Source organism: Nuphar pumila, chromosome 14 (genome assembly GCF_984573655.1).
Source record: "Nuphar pumila chromosome 14, dmNupPumi1.hap1.1, whole genome shotgun sequence".
Classification (NCBI taxonomy): Eukaryota; Viridiplantae; Streptophyta; class Magnoliopsida; order Nymphaeales; family Nymphaeaceae; genus Nuphar; species Nuphar pumila.
The window spans coordinates 59927394-59935860 of record NC_143262.1 but is presented as its reverse complement, the minus strand read 5'-3'; the positions used below and the strand labels follow the sequence as shown (position 1 = coordinate 59935860).

The 8467-nt window shown below is 40.2% G+C and overlaps 1 non-coding gene across 1 annotated transcript; it reads left to right on the top strand.

Moving 5' to 3' along the window:
* The first annotated feature begins 3585 nt into the window (after window positions 1-3585).
* Window positions 3586-3688, top strand: LOC149816870 (small nucleolar RNA R71). The gene has a single exon (XR_016427787.1). It is a non-coding gene; the product is annotated as a small nucleolar RNA R71 (small nucleolar RNA).
* The last annotated feature ends 4779 nt before the right edge of the window (window positions 3689-8467 follow it).

The window sequence follows — 8467 nt, the reverse complement described above, 5'->3', positions numbered from 1 at the left end:
TCACTGATCGGTCTCTGATCCTGCGTGGTCTCCACGATCAGTCTGGAAAGATGGTCTGCTACTACATTCTCGCTTCCCTTCTTATCTCGAATCTCGAGATCAAACTCCTGTAGTAATAGGACCCAACGAATTAATCTCGGTTTGGTGTCTTTCTTATTCAACAAATATTTCAATGCAGAATGATCAGAATAGACAACCACCTTCGAACCGAGTAAATAGGACCTAAATTTATCCAATGCGAAAACTACCGCAAGTAGTTCCTTCTCTGTCGTAGTATAATTCATCTGTGCATCAGACAGAGTTCTACTCGCATAGTAGATCACATAGGGCTTCCTATCAATGCGTTGTCCTAGAATGGCCCCCATAGCATAATCAGAAGCATCGCACATAATCTCAAATGGGAGAGTCCAATCTGGAGGTCTCAAAATAGGTGCAGTAATCAAGGCCTCTTTGAGAATCTCAAAGGCCTTCATACAATCCTCATCGAAAACAAAGGGCTGGTCTTTCTCCAATAACGTGCAAAGCGGTCGAGAGATTTTGCTGAAATCTTTTATGAACCGCCTGTAAAATCCCGCATGCCCTAAAAATGATCGAATCTGCCTCACAGAGGTGGGTGGAGTCAAACGAGAAATGGATTCCACCTTCGCTCTGTCAACCTCAATACCACGCTTGGACACAATGTGTCCAAGTACAATCCCCTCCTGAACCATAAAATGGCTCTTTTCCCAACTCAGGACGAGATTGGTCTCCACACACCTACTTAGTACTCGAGCAAGTTTGTGGAGGCAATCTTCAAAAGAAGAGCCATACACAGAAAAGTCATCCATAAAAACTTCCATCACATCATCAATCATGTCCGAGAAGATAGCAAGCATGCACCTCTGAAAAGTAGCCGGGGCATTACAAAGCCCAAAAGGCATACGTCTAAATGCGAAGGTGCCATAAGGACATGTAAACGTGGTCTTCTCTTGGTCGTCAGGATGGACAGCTACCTGATTGTATCCTGAATATCCGTCTAGAAAGCAGTAGTAGCTCTGTCCTGCGAGTCGCTCTAAGATCTGATCAATGAATGGCAATGGGAAATGATCTTTCCTAGTTGCCACATTCAACTTCCTATAATCGATGCAGACTCGCCATCCTGTAGTGGTCCTCATCGGAATTCTCTCACCCTTCTCATTCTCAACCACAGTGAGTCTTGACTTCTTCGGCACAACTTGAATCGGACTGACCCACTGACTATCAGAAATAGGGTAAATGATTCTGGCATCCAACCACTTCACCACCTCTTTCTTCACCACTTCCTTCATGTTGGGATTTAGCCTTCTCTGCATATCCCTAAATGGCTTGATTTCCTCATTACAATGGATCCTATGCATGCAGAATGAAGGATCAATCCCCTTTAGATCCGCTACTCCCCATCCAATCGCTGCCTTGTGCTCTCGAAGAATAGTCAGCAATCTCTGTTCCTGTTCCTCAGTGAGCAAGGACGAGATGATCACATGCAGAGTCTCATCATCTCCGAGGTATGCATACTTGAGTGAATCCGGTAAGGGTTTCAACTCAAGTTTCGGAGGTGACTCGATCGACGATTTGGCGGGGGTCTCCGCAAGTGGTGGAAGAGGTTCCCTGACTGCTCCCCAAGGTGGTCTCTCCGACGACACTCTAGACACATCTACACTATCTACACCGCTATTCTTCTCTATATGGTACAAATCTAAAGAATCCTCAGTAATGTACAACTCGGGCTGCTCCTCCACTAACTCCTGTGCAATGTCTACATGAAAGCAGTCCATGTCTCCTGATGGTCCCATCGCGGCATTGAAAATATTCAGCTTTACCTTCCTATTGCCGAATGAGAGATCCATGGCTCCGGTCCTACAGTTGATGCACGCATTGGCAGTCGCCAAGAATGGTCTGCCTAAAATAATCGGAGTCTGGTGCTGGCTGTCTACTCCTTCCATATCAAGGATAATGAAATCGACTGGAAAATAAAAGTCATCCACTTTAACTAGCACGTCCTCCAAGACACCTCTCGGTACCTTGACGGAATGATCTGCCAGTTGAAGTGTAATCGGAGTCGATCTCATCTCCCCTAACCCGAAAGAATCAAAGAAATATCCGGGCAGAATGTTCACGCTTGCTCCAAGATCGAGCAATGCGCGTTCTATCCGGATGTTCCCTATAGTACAAGCAATGATAGGGGCTCCAGGGTCCTTGAGCTTTGGTGGTGTCTGATGCTGAAGTACTGAACTCACCTGCTCAGTCAGATGGACCCTGTTAGGAATTCGCTCTCTGGATTTCCTCTTTTGCGTACATAGCTCCTTCAGAAATTTGGCATAAGCCGGCACCTGCTGAATAGCATCGAGCAAAGGTAGGTTGATCTGTACATGCTTGAAGATATCAAGCATGTCCTGGATCTTCGCACCTTGCTTCCCTCTATAACCAGGAGACTCTAATGCTTTGGGATAGGGTGGTGGGGGAATATACTCTGCTGGCTCCTCCTCTTTGCGAGAAGGCTCACTCCTATCCTTCTTCTTCTCTGAGGATAAAGATGATGAAGGTGATGATGGGGATGGGGATGATGATTGAGCCGACGTAGGTGAAACAATGGTCTCTGGCTCCTCTATCTTCTCTCTACTCTCTCGCTCTCTGCTCTCGACGTGATACTCACGTCCACTTCTCAAGGCCATAACTGATTTAGCCTGCTGCTGTGTCTCAGTATGAAATAGGCCTCCAGTCATCTGGTCCTTACCCTTCGGGTTCATGACAGCCTGACTCGGCAATGTACCCTCGGGTCTCCTACTAATAGCCTCAGCTAACTGTCCCATTTGCGACTCTAACTTCGCAATGGACTGCGTATGTGAGCTCAAAATCTGGCTACACTTCTCGAAGGCGTTCTGATTAGAGGTTTTCACCTCTTGGAATGCCTGGAGAAGTCTCTCCTCAAAAGATGTCTGCGGGGCAGACTCCTGCTGAATCGGGGAAGGAACTGAAGAAGAAGAAGACTGAGAATAGTTCGGTCTTTGAAATGGCTGAGTAAAAGATGACTGCCGAACTGGCTGAGAGGAAGAAGGCATCTGTATAGAAGACTGTGGATTCTTCCAAGAAAAATTGGGATGGTTACGCCAACCCGGATTATATGTCGATGAAAATGGGTTATTTGGCGGTCTGACGTAACCCTGAGCTGCCTGAACTTGTTCTTGAACAAATTCAGGGTACTGAGCTGCCGAAGGGCACTCAGTGATCTCGTGTGCCGGACTGGCACAAAGAGTACACACCTGCTGTATAGTGGATGGTCCTGAGAGAAGCTGGTCCAGCTTCTGAGCAATCATGTCTACTTTACACTGTAGTGCAGTAGATGGACCAATCTCAAGAACGCCAGCTTTCTTCTGAATGCTGGGTGTGGCTCTATCAGAATGAGAGCTCGAAGCATGGTGGAGTGAATTCTCGGCCAATGTATCAAATAGCCTCCATGCTTCATCCTCGCTCTTCAGCATGAATGTCCCACCGCATGAAGAGTCGATTATCTGACGATTCTTGTCAGACAATCCATCATAGAAACTCTGCACCAGTTGCCATTTCGGCACCTGATGATGGGGGCATTTCCTGAGGAGATCCTTCATTCTCTCCCAGGTCTCATGAAAGCGCTCACCATCTAGCTCTGAAAAGCTAGTGATGGCTCTACGATATTGGTTCGTGCGACCAATGGGAAAGTATTTCCGAAGAAACTCCTGTTGCAACTGATCCCAGGACTCTATTTCTACAGAATCTAAAGACTTTAGCCAATACTTGGCTTTGTCCTTCAATGAAAAAGGGAATAGAGTCAACCTCAACGCATCATCATCGAAATTCTGTATCTTAACAGTAGAACATATTTCGAGGAATTCATCTAAGTGTCGGTAGGGATCCTCATGACTAAGGCCATAAAAGGATGGAAGCATTTGAATAATGCTGGCCTTAATCTCATAATGTGGCGCTCCTACATCGGGTCTCCGAATGCAGGATGCCTAAACATAGTCTGTGGGAATGAAGTATTCCCGCAGAGGGCGTGAAAGAACTGGGGGTGGAGGTGGAGGATCCATGTCAGCCATTGTTGCCGAACTTCGATGAGAATGTAAAATTCTCTCTGGGTTGTCAACAAATGGGTGTAATGGGGTTCCTAGACCTCGTCGACCCTGCATACACTGGTACTAAGACCAGATGTAAGCAAACGACCTAAAAAAAATTAAACTAGCACAGATACTAAAATGTAAATAAGCAAATAACAGTAACTAAAAACAAACAAATATGCTATATAGCTATGTCAGAATTCTATACTAAATAATTAAATAACAAAGTAAACTATTCTAAAATGCTAAAACAAATAAATACAGGAAATCACAAACTATGTTTTTCTAAAACCCACCTGTCTAATCGCTCCTTTCAGAATGATAATTAAGTGAATCCTAAAAAGAACAATATGTGAATCCTATATTTACTAACTATGTTAATCCTATATTCACTTACTAATCCTACTAACTAAAAAGAAAACAACTAATTAACTAACTAAAACAAAATAATAATAAATTAAACTCTAAGAAATAAAGTAATTAATTCGCCGTTCCCCGGCAACGGCGCCAAAATTTGGTTGATATTTTGGAATACTCTTTTTAAAACAATTATTTTCAATAAAACTTTGGAAAATCGTCAACCAAAAAATATAAAAACCGACTTTCCACAAAGTGGTAAGTACGGGTCGAACCTCAGGGAACGGGAATTAAACACAATATTTCTATAAAATTCAATTTATTAATGCCAAATGTCAACCTACAATTACAAAGTTAATACAACTGCAATTAAACACTAAAAGAAAAGTAAACAAGCAATCAGTCTTCTGCTCCACACCAAGGGTATTTCCGTCGTTTCGCCACTTAAAGAATCTTCTCACTTGGACAATATCCCTGGACACTAAATATGTTTTTCAACCTAAAAATGCAGAAAAATACAAAGTTAGTTTTCTATTCGAATAACGAAAACAATAACTAAGACTAGTTCTAATTTTACGAAAATTGTAAAGCAAATACTATTTATCAAGCAAAAATTAACTAAAATACTAAATTAATGCTAAAATTACTCAATTTAACTCTACTAATGTTGTATGATGATGATGCAACTCCTAAAATGCAGAAACTACTAAAAACAAATCTAAAAGGCCGAAATTAAGAAAATTACGAAACTGCCCCTAACTAGTGTAAAATAGCATTCTGACAGGTTATCGGAAAACCACTGTTTGACAGGGCAAACGAGATCCGATTTTTCCGAAATTTGTTCTGTTCTGCAACTGACAGATTGAACAAAACGACAGTTTTTACAGAATTGAAAAACAGTATTGGGAACTCCAGATATAAGCGTTTCAAATCTGAGAAAAATCAGGATATCGCCAGTCCTGTAATTTAAAATCCAGAAAAAGCGGTTTTCGCAAAACGCTTAAAAATCAGACCAAATCAACTCCGAATGAGCTGAAATTTGGTCTGCAGTTAAATAACACGTCAATAAAGTGAATAGACGAAAATTTTTTGGAAAACACAGAGTTTATGCACAGAAAATAATGCTAGTGAGATAGGGCAAAAATCTGGTTTTTATTTCAATGCACTATTCACTATATGAATCTATTTTAAACACTATGAACGTAATCTAACTATAATGCAGACTTAAATACTTCTATATGACATAATATATGCTGATATTGACTATGATAAAACTAAATGAGATCTAAATGACAAATGATATGCATTTCATGACTTTGCCTTGAATGAGCTAATGATGTAAATGTCCCTAAAATACTAATGCAAGAAAGTAACTATATGCATAAGACATGCAATACACATAAACTAGATACGACTATGCTAACTAAACTATTAATAGTAAAAAGACATTAACAACCACACATTCAATCAACCAATGATAAAATCTAACTAAAATGATTACATAAATAACTAAACTAACTATTCTAAAGACAAGATGACTGAAATATAAAGGAGAAGAGACCACTAACGAACCATGGGTTGCAGCCTTTGGAATGTGACTATGGTTGACTCAACTAGGCTCTATCTTAACTTAGCTAGGTTCGGGTTTGGCTAAGGTTGACTCGACCTTGGGTTGGACTAGGACTCGACTAGGGTTAGGTTTTGACTTGGTTAGGTTACTAAGACTAGGTTGGACTCGGTTGAGGGTTGACTTAGTCAACGAAGGTTGGTTTAGTCTAGATGGGTTCGCTTTTGAGTTTCCTTAGTCAACTAGGTTCGGTTGACTCCAATGGACTCGGTTTAGGTTTAGCTAAGGGGGGTGAACTTGGATAGGCTCGAGTTAGGTTTGACTCGACTCGGACTTGGGCTAGGCTAGGTTTTGACTAGACTCAAAGGGGGTGTAGACGAGGGGTTGACTCGACCTAGGCTCGGTTTGACTAGGTTAGGTCTAGACTAAAGTAGTAACCAAAGTTCACGATTTTAATGGAGGAGGTTAGAAAAAGGAATGTAATAATTACCAATGTTCACACTTTGAAATGCTTTGGATTCTCAAAAATCGCCCCATTTAAAGAGGGGGTTACACTCCTTAATTGCCTTTAATGCCTTTTTGGAAATCTGAAAAGGCCAATCTAGAAATCCACGATTTTTGCTTTTCAAGATGGAATTAAAATGCTTTTAATGCTCTATGGAAATCGTGTAACCTAGATTGGAATTTTGGTTTAATTGCAAAACACTTTCCAAAGTTAAGGAGTAACTCCTTCTTTAATGCACATTCAAAATTCAAATCTTCCTTAAATGCCTCACACGATTTTTGAAGAATCTCCTTTTTCCAAAAGCTTTCCAATTTTCAATTACTTTAATTACCTCCCTTCTCAAAAATCGCCAACTTTAATGGATGCTACTTTCTAAACTAATAGACTTAATTCTACCTAGGGAATAAAAGGACTTGAATGGAAAATCGATTTCCTAGGAGTTAATGTTAACCTAATTATCAAAACCTACTTAGTTAACCTCTAAAAACGGCTAGAAAAGAAAGACCTAATACATTGAACCTAGACACCTTCCTAACTCAACTAATGACCATTAAGACTTGCTAAAAAAAATTGACCAAGAGCTCCAGGGGAGCTCTAATGGCTGCCGCCCCACCTTGGGGAAGAAGAAGAACCACACGAAAATAAAAAATAAAATTATAAATTAACAAAAAGCAATAAAACTAAATAACCACTAATTTGATAAAACTAAATTAGAGAATAATACAAAGGACTCCTAATTACACCAAGGCTAACAAGAACAGCACTATGCTGGAATTAAAAACATGAAAAAAAAAAAGAAAACTTGATTTTTATAATTTTCAACAATAGACTCAAAACACAAAAACGAAAAATTGATTAAAACAACTAATTAAATCAATCCTAAAACAATGAAATGACTAACACAACTATATACTGCTGTTAACACCTAAAACACACAGCAACTACACGGTTTACCAACATCAATACATGCATTTAACAAAAATACAAAGATTGGCTAGAATAATCCTAGCCGATTTTTTTTTCTTTTTTTAAAAATAACATCAAAACAAGACACAAGCACAACCCACGAATAAAATGAACTAAAATGAAATTTTCTAATGAGATTTTCAGCAAAACAACACAATACACATACTGGACGAAACAAAAATATCAAAACAAAAAAATTATTTTTTTTGTGAAAATCAAGAATCGGCTAGAAAAAGTCTAACCGATTTTTCTTCTTTTCAAGCAAAAACAACACACAAACAAACCTAACGACTAAAATGAATCAAAATGAAATTTGTGTCTGAGATTTTCTAAAAAGAAAACACCTATAACACGCTGGAAACAAAAACCCAAATCGACTAGAAAAGCCTCTTGCCGATTTGCACGTTTTAGATAAAAACGATGGAAAAACATAAATCGAATACACAACCAATGAAAGAAAACCTAATCTAACGTGCTGGTCTGTGCACGCATGCTATTCTAAGGTTGAAATAAAAAGAAAAACAAGAAACATACAGAAAATAACAAAACAAAAAACCACACACACAAATCGGTTTTATCTAGAAGAGAAGGAAGAAGAAGACCTACCTTTTGGAAGATCCGACGACCGGGGGGTGAAGAAGAGCGGACCGTGGCTGGATGTAGACTTCTTCTACAGTTCAAGGATGTTGTACTTCACCAAAAACGGCACCTATTGCAGCTGCTACACGTTGGAGATCCACCGATGATGGCATGTGAGCCGATTCGCGATCGGAGGGTGTAGAAAGCCGGATGGAGGTAGGGCCGGCTCACCTTGGTGGTGTGTTGCGCACTCCCGCCCAAGGTTAATGGTCTCCACCTCTGCTACACCTGCAAAAGTACAGAAAAATGGTGAAAAGACAGCAAGGAATAAGAAAGAAAGGAAAAGAAACCAAAGAAAGCTTGAAAATATGCTTGAAAATCAAG